Raw genomic sequence first — 12,271 nt, forward strand, 5'->3', positions numbered from 1 at the left:
TGCGCGGAGGAGCTCGCGATGAGACTGGACAAAGATGGCGTAGAAGACAGACGAGTCACTCCGCAGGGGGAAAAAGGATGGTGGAATATTACCAAGTACGTTTACTCAAGTACTGCACTGTCGCCTGTCTGTATATAAAAATAAATAAATAAAAAAGAATAGTAATAAAAATAATAATAATGATAGTAATAATAATAATAAATACTTTATTAATCCCACACTGGGGAAATTCACACATTAGGGACTGTTCATTATTTATAAGGGGGGAGAGTGTGGTGCAAAAAGGGGGAGGCATGTTAAATCATTTTTTAAGCACTGGGGAGGGACTATGTTTTATATTTTGGCTCAGAGGGGTGTACAGATTTAAATGGTTGTATTTTGAACAGTCATCTGCCCACTTAAAGCTGGTTGCTGCAGCTTTGCCGTTACATCAGCTGTTTGCATCCTGAAGGAAACTGGGGTAACAGGAACACGCCAGAAGAAGAACCTGAAAGATCTAAGTGAAGAAGCAGAGAAGAGCAGCTTCTGGCTCAAGAGGGAAGACAAGTGCTGGGGTAACACCTCAAACATGGTTTAGCTGCAGCAGAGACAGTTATATCATTGGCGATATAGTCGATATAGGGTGACAAATTTAAACATAGGACCTCTTTCTTTTTTTAAGATTATTTTTTTGGGCTTTTTGCCTTTAATGGACAGGACAGATTGAAATGGGGTGAGAGAGAGAGAGAGAGAGTGGGGGTTGACATGCAGCAGAGGGTTGCAAGCCAGAGTCGAGCCTGCGACCCCTGCAGCGAGGCATTGCTTCTGTACATGGGGCACCGGCACTATCCACTACGCTACCAACACCCCAGGGTCTCTTTCACTAAACAACTTTAACGAATGAAATGATACTGTTGAAAATAAATGTTGAAATATCGAAAATGACAGAAAATACTGAAATGAAAATGTATCTTGACGTTGCGAGGTTGCAGCTTGGGAGGCTGTTTGCGATCAAGCAGCTATCGAGCACAGGTCAATTCAGACATGAAGAGGTCCATACCATCAGGTGCACGGGGGCGAAAACGGAGGAAAGATGAGGAGGAGAAGAAAGCCAAGTATAGAGGTATGCATTCACTGGTTTCATTGTTGGTGCATTCTATTATTAGTAAGCTAAGCCTGCTTGGTGAATTGCGCTAGCTAGAACCTTGCCTGGTCAAAAATTATATGATTCACAAGATGACGAATATTTGGAAAGTACGTTCTCATGTGTCGCCGCTTCTCTAAGCAGTACCACTAAATTTAGAAATAGAGCATTGGTTGTTTCAAATATTCTGGGAGAAGGAGTTTGCTTGCAATGATAGCTAGCTATCTAGCATAAGCTACATTGACCTTCAGGAGCTGAACAGGTGGGCACAATTTGAAAACACTGCTACGTTAATTTTAACATAGTATGCTTCAGATGAATTCTTGCTTGTGGCCAATGGTTTACATCGCTTAAAGCGACACTTACCTTTCTATTACGCTTTTCTTTGTTTAGGTTAAAATGCTATTAATAAGCTGATGGCACACTAAAATGTAAGTGAATTCCACCAGAGATACAAACTCATAATTATAGCATTCTCATTTGGTTCTAAGAAAACGCCGACCAATCATTGCATTCGGTCCGAATGTCTTCCCCACGTGGAGGCCTCGGACTGGACTGACGTAACCACAATGTGTAACATTGATGCTGCAAGAGCCAAAACTCGGGTGAACATCGGCTCTTCTTTCGAGCGATGGTGAAGACTGATGCAGCTTCATCCTGAGCTAAAAAGGGACGAGATGGTCGCAGAGTTTCTGCTGGACAGGTATTTTCAGTTTGCCTCTAATGTAACATAGGCTATAACAGGGGTTCTTAACCTTTTTGACCTTGGGGCCCAACTTTTCTTGTACAATGTGGCCCGGGGCCCATTCAGATATTAACATGTTTAATTGATCTTACTATTGGTTTGATTTGTATTCAATAACTAGATCAAATCCACTTCCAATTAATAAGCTAAAAACGTATCAAATAAATTACATGATACAATGTGATCATCACAGAAACATTTATTTATCATGTGGATATAAATCTACACCTCCGTCAAGATGCCAAACAGGCTAACAATTCATGGGACAAATGTGCTACAAGAACATATTTAACAACAATTTTAAAAGGCTCAAGTTACAGCAAAAAGGATGGCCTCTCAAAAAACTGATAAGAAAAATTAGAATTGGACAAATAATATTATGTGGTGATAAATACATTCAAAATAATAAAAGTTACAATACAGCCTCCCACCGCTTGGTGGTGGGAGGCTGTATTGTAACTGAGTGTGTCAACATAACAGTATGCGGCCCTCACGGCCCACAGGTGCAAAACGGAATTTGTTTCGCAGCCCCTTTAGATGGCACTCCAAGTGCGGGCCGCGGCCCCATGGTTAAGAATCCCTGGGCTATAACACTATATATGACAACACAGCATCCAGTTGCTAATGGCTAACGTTAGCCTACTGTAGCGTAGCCTCTGAAACATTAATGTTATCTTCCTTGCGCGTTTCCACTCACTAGTAACGTTAACACTACTATCTAACGCAGGGGTGTGCAAACTTTTTTGAATGGGGGCCAGATAAAACAACTGATTCTTGCATCAAAAGTTTGTTTGTTTTTTTAAAGTGAGACAAATGCAACCATTTTTATCTTTTAATGAACTGTTACTACTTGATGCCTGTCTACAGTGTAGTGTATGATAGTCCTGTCGTAAAAATGCCAAGTGATCTTGCTCGATTAACTATTATTGTGTAAAGGACCACATATGATATGTTTTGAAAGTCAAGCTGAGGGCGGATTAAAATTGGTCTGCGGGCCAGACTTTGGACATGCCTGATCTAACATTAGCACTGTAACCTTATTCTAAAACTCATCAGTCATCACTGACTCCGGTTGAGTTTTAAAACTCCGGGGTTGCGTTTGACTGTCTTGGTTGTAGCGTTACACTCGCTCTCCTATTCCGTGTATCTAACGTTGCCTTGCCAACGCCTGCGTCTGTCATAGACGTAATGAGGACGTAGGGAGGAGGGGGGAGTAGGCCTTTGGAGGGAGGTGGAGTTGTGGATGTTCAGATTTTTTCTAAGTGCTGTGTGAAATGCAAGAAAGGTCAGAGTTGCTTTAACTTAACACTCCAAACAAAAAAAGACAAACAATGCACTGACAAGATCAGTGAGAAATCTTTCCACATTTCATGGATACAGATAAGACATTTGTTGGTGTATTGTCTCTGCTATCAATCGCGTATCTCCGGTTTAAGGAGCAACGGGCACAACCAGCTCTGCTGCTACACCACAGCCTGCAGACACCCCATCAGCCTCAACAAGCTCAGATGTCCACAAGACCATCAGGTGAGCACCCATTGATCCTGCTGACTGGCCAGCCCTGTCTGACACGGTGAGGACTGACTTAGTAAATTTAAGTGATTGAAAATTCTTAGTTTGATGTTGCCCTGTGATTCTTATTGACTTATTTATTTTATTTTAATTGTTTATTTATTTATCTCATCTTAGCTAATTCGTGTCTGTAGATTCTGAGTGGGAGATTTGTGAAACAGATTTAACAAAAATATTTTAGTTTTTTTGTTTCCAAAAACTTTCAATGCAGTGTGTTCTGAGACCATTTTAGTGCCTGTTATACATAATGTATGTTGAAGTAGCTACACAGAATGGATGTGGCTTTAAAATGTATTTGTTATTGCACTATTGCACACACAGCGCTCCTGTATGCCTACATTCAAGTTTTTCTTAAGTCATAAAAACAGTCTGTGATTTTTATTTACTTTTTTTTTTAATCATTCACAAAATAGCCACATGGCTAATGCATGTATGTAGACTCTGAGTATTTTCTCAATATCGCCTCAGGCAGCCAATGAGCTAGAGCCAGCCCTGAGCTGCAGGGTGTGACAGAGGGTTGCTCTCACAATACTCTCACAGTTTAAAGGTTGATGGCTCAAGTCCCACCCAGATCTGAGAAAATGTCCACTCTTTAGGGAAGGAATCAAAGAGTTATTTGTAAAGCTGACTTCAAAGGTTTTTGCAACTTAAAACACCATAACCAAAAACTGACGTGATCTTTTCCCCTCGGTCAGGACTGTTGGATTAAGGTGTCTCTTACTCAATGTGAAAACTCAATGTGCTTAAGACACATCATATATGACGAACATAAAATATTATATCTGTGGGTTTAAGGGATTTAAGGGGAGAGCAATCCATGAAGACGAACTGAATATTAAAACCACCTTCAAAGTTTTGAGTTAAAACCTCTGCTGTGATTAAAGTGAATTAAATCAGCCATGATGGAGACTGATTCTGGTTCAGTTTGTGAGGTTAACTCAAGACAGGCTTTTTACAATAAGAGACACTTTGAGTCTTCTGAGGATCGACAGAAGAAGTAGTTGAATATCTGAACTCACAACCCTCAGGTTGACTCTTTCTCCACCATCTGAGTTATCTGTGCAGTTTCAGTTAAGGGATTGTTACGCTTTTAAAAAACAACAAAAAAACCCTTAAACTGTGCAGATAACCTGTTAAAAGTAAGTCAGCAATGGCTCAAATAAAAGGCCAGAAAACGCAGAAGTTTCATATTACTATTATTATTATTTCAACCACCACGTGGGCACTCTTGCAGCGTTTCCTGCAGGTTCTTGATGAACTGCAGTGCAGCTTCTTTGGTTCCCAGAAATATGAGCAGAGTGAGACATCACTGCATCCTCCTCCACACTGGAGTGGTCCTCGCGGGAGTGGAAGCCCCGCCCCCTTTGCTCCGTCACCACCACAGTGTTAGATAATAAACAGGAACTGTACTTATATGTACATTAACATGAATTATACATCAAACAAACATCCGATCATAAATGTTTCATTTAATTAGGAAGTCTGTCTGAACTCTAACTTCCTGTTTCATTATTTTTTAATTTCACATCGAAGCTGGTTTGATGCTTTTTGTTTCACTGAGGCTGAAGCCTGCAGTCTGCAAAACTTTACACTGGGTTATCACCTCCATTTAAAAAAGAATTCAAGGCTCATTTATTGTCTTTGTACAGTTCAGGGTTGTGCAAAGAAACTGAAACAATGGCAGTAATGTTAAGAGCTGCAAAGTCTCATGACTGCTGTGAATCTGCATCTACTGAAGGCAACAACAGACTAACAAGAAAGGACAGCAGAGGAGATACTGGCACGCCAATGCACCTGGAAGACCACACAAACGTCTACAGGCTGAGCTCAATTAGGAAAGATGTCAGTTTATTCAAAACATCCGTGCACAAAGAGAAAGGCGACAAAAAAAGGTTAAAGTGTGAATAAAAACAGCAGCAAACATTTCATACCTTGACTTTATCATCAGTGACACGAGTGCTTCACAGAACAGACGCAGACAGGTTCATACCAGGTGTGACAAATCAATCAGCTGGTGCCACTAATCAGGTGAGATGAGCTCTGAGGAGCAGAAGCATGACGACCAAATCACAGAACCTGTCCTATGAGTACTATTCACAACATCCTCAAACACCAATGTTTGACAGCAGAATATACAAGAGTACAAAAAACACAATGATACGCAGAACGATAGAAAAGATAAACGACAAAGCTTGGTGCATATTTGGCAGGTTGAAGGTTCTGTGTAGAAACACTTCAGGGGGTTCATTTAAAGAACACTTGGAGCTATTTGTCGCCAGAATAAATGGTTTCATATGAAACCTTTTAAAGGTTCAATCAATATCCCAAACCTTGTGTTGCCTCGTTGCTTTGGTTGGCCACATATTGTTCATTATTCTGCAGAATTACCATGATGTCAAGTTAATTTAACAATTACTGTTAACTAGTCCATACCCACTGAGTGCACAGTTGCCCACGTACAGTTTCACATGGTGTGTGTTTGGGATACAGGTCATAGGAAATTGCAGATTAAATACTCAACTGAACCCATTAAGAAGAGCAATGTATTCAGACAGAGTGTTTGTGAATTTGATAGTACGATTTCTTTATTGAAAGTACAGTAGTACCATTGCCAATAGTGGGATAGTTAGTGGGCTAAAACTGTACATTAGTAGTTGAGGTAGCACGTTGGAAGGCAGATAGTTAAAGTGTTTATATGTTGTATTGACTTAAAAGTGGGCGCACTGGTAGTTCACATGGGAAAGGTGCGGCTAGCCCTTGTTGCAGCAGCATACCATACCATGACTTAGTCATACCAAACATTAGAAAACAACACCAACATTGGTCCACAGGGGGAGCCACAGCGATCGGTCGCATTTTAGCCATTTTGAAGCATTTTTCTGTTGTTATAGCACCACCCAGTTGCCAATTAGAGTTAAATTTCTCCAGTCACCTTGAGGCGTCCTGTTCTACATATCTACCAAGTTTAGTAAAAATCCATATGGCGGTTAGGCCTAGATAAGAAATGAGCTCTCTAGCGCCCCCATTTTGTTTGATGGGGTCAATAATGGAGGGGTCCCCTCAGATTATGTGTGGTCATATGCCTACAAAGTTGCGTGGTGATGGGTGAAACCCTTGAGATGTTATACACCTTTATGTGATGAGCCACGCCCTCCGCAATATTCATTGCCTTATAGAAGCTCAGTTTTAGTAAGTTTTCCAACTTTTGCCAAGAGGGAACTTTAGATATTGGTCCCTAGATTATGTTCACCCAGTTTCATGCAGATCGCTCAAACTTCCTAGGAAGAGATCCATTTGAAGTGTTTTTCAAAAAATTCAAAATGGCGGAAAATCTATATAAGCGGAAGTCATGGGTTCTTGAGGCAAATGTGTTCCTCATGAGGAGAGGCATCTCTGTGCAAAGTTTCATGTCTCTACAACATACGGGGCATGAGATATGCCCATTCAAAGTTTGACATTTCAATGGGTTGCTATAGCGCCCCCCTTTGGCCAATTGATGTAATATTGCTTCATTGGCATCCTCCCATGACCCTCTACCACTGTGCCAAATTTCACATGGATTGACCAAGTCAGTGAGGAGAAAAACATGGAACAGACACACACTAGACTCACAAGTCAGTCTTTAGATGCTTTGCTTAACTAAAGACTGACGTCTTTCTCCCTGATTTTGTGTTTAGATGGGCGGATACAATTTCAGAGTTTAAAAAAACTCCCTACGTTGCAGAACCAATAGTAAATCTGCAGGGCGGTCCTTCGGTGGCTCGCTGAACTCTTGTGCTTGTAAACATAGTCCCACTAGAAACACGTGTAGCGGTACAAAATGGTTCAGCCGTGCTCGCAGAAAACGCCATCAAAGTTAGTGGATGTTTGTCACGTTTACAGCGACACATTCTCGCCAACTAAAAGAAACAAACATAATCTTTTACAAGGCCATGACTCATCCGTCCGGCCGGACTATAGAGGGAATCTCCTTGTTGTTTACAAATACTTCCGAGTGGAAAACCAGCAGAGCTTTTAGCTATATATATATATATATATATAGCCTATATATTACATTTTTCACATCACTGTATCACCGTTTGGACTAATCCGATGTTTGTAAAGTCTATAAACACAATGATTGAACAAACATTACTATTTCTGTGTGCACGTTTAGCTGGGCTAACCGTTAGCTGTTAGCCCTGTTAGCCGTTAGCAGTGTCTGTAATAGGTAATAACTCATTAAACGGTCCGTGAAAAAAATATCTTTTCCAGCGGATATCTTAGTTACGACATGATTGAGCTAGCAAAGCAGTTTTGTGTTGCTATGTGTGGTATTTATTCAGTTTTGGGAAATCACGATGTCTAGAAAGCATCAGCTGACAGGGACAGCTAACACTAGCAGCAAAGCTAACATCAGGACGTCATCTGTTAAAAGCCTCCCGTTGTCGGATACGACATGAAACTACTCCAGTTAGTCAATCATGTTGTAACTAAGACATCCGCTGGAAAAAAATATTTTCTTCACGGATGAGCACACGTTTGATAAAACAGAGTTAAATCTCTCGGCATCCATTTTCAAGCTCTCTGTGTGTTTGTTTCCTTGCAGACGAGAAAAGGGGGAGCGCATGTTTACGAGAAGGCGTGTCCTTTTCAAAAATGCAAGAGGCGTTGCTTTGTTGCCGGCCGTTTTCGCTGGTGTGTTAAACACACTTTAGAAAGGAGTGTCCCCAGACTATCAGAAGGCGGAGATCTCTGACTGTCTGGTGGTGAGACTACACACACACACACACAGAGTTTTCCTCATTATATAGTAAGATAGTAAGATTGAAATAAAATAACATATAATATTTAAAACGTCAATAACATGCAGCCCTTTGCCACAACAGACCTGTTGTAGACTGAAGAAAAACAAAAGCAGGTGGTTTTAAATTAACTGAACTCGTCATCATTAAGCAGTTGCACCATATTAAAACATCACTATACACAATATCACATTACACAATAGAAAATGGTTATTTGGCCGAGGATATACAACCCTGGGCTGCAGAGGTGGGAGGGAGTCACACGTGCAAGTCACTACCTTCAAGTCTCAAGCAAGTCCCAAGTCACTGTGGTGAAAATCAAGCAAGTCAAGTGGAGTCCTTGCTACAAGTCAAGCAAGTCACAAGTCACTGTGGTGAAAATCAAGCAAGTCAAGTGGAGTCCTTGCTACAAGTCAAGCAAGTCACAAGTCAAGTCATCCTCACAGACTCATAAAGATCATATCACATAAGCTGCACCCAGTGGTGGAATGTAACTAAACACATTTACTCAGATACTGTGAGTACAAATCTGCGTCTGTACTTCTCTTTCCACCGTCTACCTGTACTCCACTACATTTATCTGACAGCTTTAGTTACTAGTTACTTTACAAATTAAGATTTTTGCACTCAAAACATGTGAAAATGTTCAAGTACAGCTGGAACTATGAGTCAGTTATTGGACTGACAGTATTGTGATAATCATCTACGCTGTTTTTAATAAAAAACATTTTAATTCTAATGTACTGGTGCTGCTAAAAGTCTCTACAGATATCTGCAGATGCACAGCATGTGATAAAGTATTGTGTGTTTCTGTGTGTTGTGTTTTTAGCCTCCTGCATGATTCTCACTCTCTGAGTAGACTGTGTGCACCTGTTCTCCTGATGTTCTCCTTTTGTTTATGTATATACATATGTGAGCAATAATTGATGGAGGGCTTTTGTTCTGAAATAACTTTGTGCAATAATAATGATTAATAATTATTTTGTTTAGGGACTTATCGATAACCTGGTCAGTTCACTGTGACGCAGTTCACTACCATCATCTGACTGTTTTATCTCAGCTACCTTCTTTAGCTCCTGTGAAGTGACGTCACTCTGACTGCTGTCACAGTTTCACTGTCTGATGTCAGGCCCGTGGTCTGTCTCCCTGTGGCAGGTTTGTCATCATGTCCGTCTCCTGCAGAGCTGAGGTCGATGTGAGGGTCACGATTCCATCCTGTTTCAGTCTTGATCCTGAAGAACAGTCTCAGTTCTACGACAGCTGGGCAGAAAACTATGAACAGGTCAGTTTAAAGGAGCCGGTCTCTGCTCAGGTCTGATGGGGACTTAAGAAAACAGGAACCAGTAACAGTGTTTTTCTACAGAGCCTTTTAGCCTCCTCTAGATCTGAGAGTTGGTTTTGTGTCGACTTCCGACGGAGCTTAAAGAGAGTAAATATACTCAGTTACAAGTAAAAGTCCTGTGCAGCAACAACCACTTCCAAACAGAGAATTTCACTTTGAACAAACAGGATCAGACCCTGATAAGCTACAGAGGACCACACCTGGCAGTGGACTTCCTGTCTGAGAACATCTCTGGGAGTCCTGAAGAAGCTCGGGTTCTGGACGTCTCCTGTGGGACCGGATGGGTCGCTAAACTGGTGAGACTTTTAAAGTAAAAGAGTCAACAGAGGAAGAAGGTTTTGGTCACATTTTAGTTTGATAATTGATAATCAATAAGTTGAGAGGAAATCTGATTTTCAGGTGATACAACAACAAAAAAATCACACCAGGACCATTTTTATTCCTCAGAGACGTCTGAAGAACTTTAAAGGCAGATTGTTGATACAGTTTGAAATAAAGAGGGGACACATTAACAAGACAGCGTCATCTGCTACAGATAATATGAGTCTGCTAAAGTAGATTCACTTCCAGTTTTATCAGATTTCAAACTGGTCTCACTCTGAAGTCGTCGAAAGTGGTCAGTGACTTCCGGCGTCAGACACTGATGAAAAAAGCTGTCCTCTGGAGGTGGGAGTGGTGGCAGATGGGTCAAACAACCACCGACTTTCACCCAAGAAGCCGGGCTCGGCGCTCTGCTGCTCCGTCTCCACAGACAGAGTGTCCAGAGTGCGCTCTGCCACTCTGAGAGTGCGTTGCTCTGGATAACCCAACGCTACATTCAGGCAGCGCTCCCAATTTATCAACGCTCCAGTTTGTGTCAGAGTGCGCTCCCACACTCACAATGAGTGTTTCTGAACGCACCACTCACATCATCTTCCTCCACTGTTATAAAACAAGACAACACAACTTGTTAGCTAGCGCTAGCTAATGTCTGTGGAGAACTGTTGTGCCTCCAGCTAAGCCCCGCCCACCGAGAAACGTCACACTGTGTACTAACAGTTAAAGGGTCTATTTAGGGGTTAAAAAGTGTTAATGTTGGTCGTCTTCTCCTTCTTGTGTTTTAAGATGGTTGAACTGGGCTTCAGGCACATTGTTGGAGTGGACGGCAGTAAAAACATGCTGGAACGAGCTGCAAAGACCGGCCTCTATCAGGACCTCAAACTGGCATTACTGGGACCAGAACCACTGCCTGCACATACTGGTACACCTCACACACACTTCACACACTCTGATTCACTCACTGCTCATCTTTGAATGTGACAATGATTTCTGGAAACTGAACCTGGCTCTTCTTCCTCCTCTTCTTCTGGTTTTAGACACGTTTGATGTAGTGATCACGGTTAGTGGTCTGGATGCCGGTTATGTGCCAGTTAGTGTTGTCAGGGAGCTCTGCCTCGCCGCCAAACCAGGTAACCAGCTCCAGATAAGCAGATGTACCATTTTAGTTCCAGTTCTCTGAATCAATAACCAAGACTGTGATGTCCACAGGAGATGAGGGGGGCACTTGGGTTGTTGGGGCTGTTTGGAGCCTGGGACCTGCAGACAGAACTCAGGGCTCAAAAAGCAAATGCAAACCTTTGTCCTCCATCAGGTCTCTGAGGATTTTTCCAATATTAAACCAAGACCTCCAATCGGACAGGGGTGGGGTTTTTTTCTAGGGATGACCCTGAAGGTCAAAGATTCAAATCATCATTTGGAGACCAATTGGATTCTTCAAGTCAAGCAGACATTTATTTAGCCTTAACCTTTTTTATGAGTGACTAAGTGAGTTAAACCAGCGGTCTGAGTGACTGATGGTGAGTGTTGGTGTTTCCCCAGTCTGAATCAAATCACAGTAACTCAGTGTGCCGTGATTTTTGTGTGTGTGTGTTTGTCTCCAGGAGGTTTTGTCTGCATGTCGAGAGGCGACTCCAGAGGAACAGATGAAGGAACTGAAGAAAGAGCTGCAGCTGATGGAGGACAAAGGACTGTGGAGTCTAGTAGGAGTCAAAGAGATGGATGAATACATGGAGGACCAACATCTGACTGCTGAGAGACTCAAAGACCTGCAGCCAGAGGAGCGATACATCAGTGGGAAGGTTTATCTCTACAAGAAATCCATGATTTAGTAGAAAATAACAGAGAACCTTGGAGTTGGAGTGGACCTGGAGTTTCACAGGCACATCAGATATCATGGAGATTCCCACAGGAATGAATGGATTTCCGGTTGCCTCGTCTCACTGCACATACGTAAGTGAAACGAGTCGTTAACTCAGAGACAAAGAAACATGATTAATATCAAACTATTTTCCTGTGTAACCCTTCAGTGCCTGAATGTGTACACTTTAACAATGTAAGGTTAAAAGCAAATAAACTGATTGTAAATCAAACCAGCTGTGTGACGTGAATTGTTCAGGTGTAGTTGACCATGAATGAAAGTGACCCGTGTTGATGACAAACTAATGAGTTTAAAACATAACCATGTGTGGCTGTGACCATCACACATGTACATATGAAAAGGATCAGACATGTTATATCTGTCTTTCTATGATCGCTGCTTCTCCCTCCCTCCTTTCTATTGGTGCATCACTTCCTGTTTTTTGACCAATAGGCTTGCCCATTGGAGCAGAGTCGTCCTCTCACTCAGCTCATCAGTGTAACACAGGTGTGTAAGCTACTACAGACAA

The 12,271-nt window shown here is 41.8% G+C and overlaps 1 pseudogene across 1 annotated transcript; it reads left to right on the plus strand.

Moving 5' to 3' along the window:
- Positions 1-8,028: 8,028 nt before the first annotated feature.
- LOC117266501 (methyltransferase-like protein 27) lies at positions 8,029-11,931 on the plus strand (annotated as a pseudogene). The gene is made up of 5 exons (XR_013492139.1): positions 8,029-9,506; positions 9,734-9,862; positions 10,671-10,806; positions 10,922-11,014; positions 11,486-11,931. The product of XR_013492139.1 is annotated as a methyltransferase-like protein 27 (transcript).
- Positions 11,932-12,271: the final 340 nt, after the last annotated feature.

This window comes from Epinephelus lanceolatus, chromosome 10 (genome assembly GCF_041903045.1).
Source record: "Epinephelus lanceolatus isolate andai-2023 chromosome 10, ASM4190304v1, whole genome shotgun sequence".
Lineage (NCBI taxonomy): Eukaryota > Metazoa > Chordata > Actinopteri > Perciformes > Serranidae > Epinephelus > Epinephelus lanceolatus.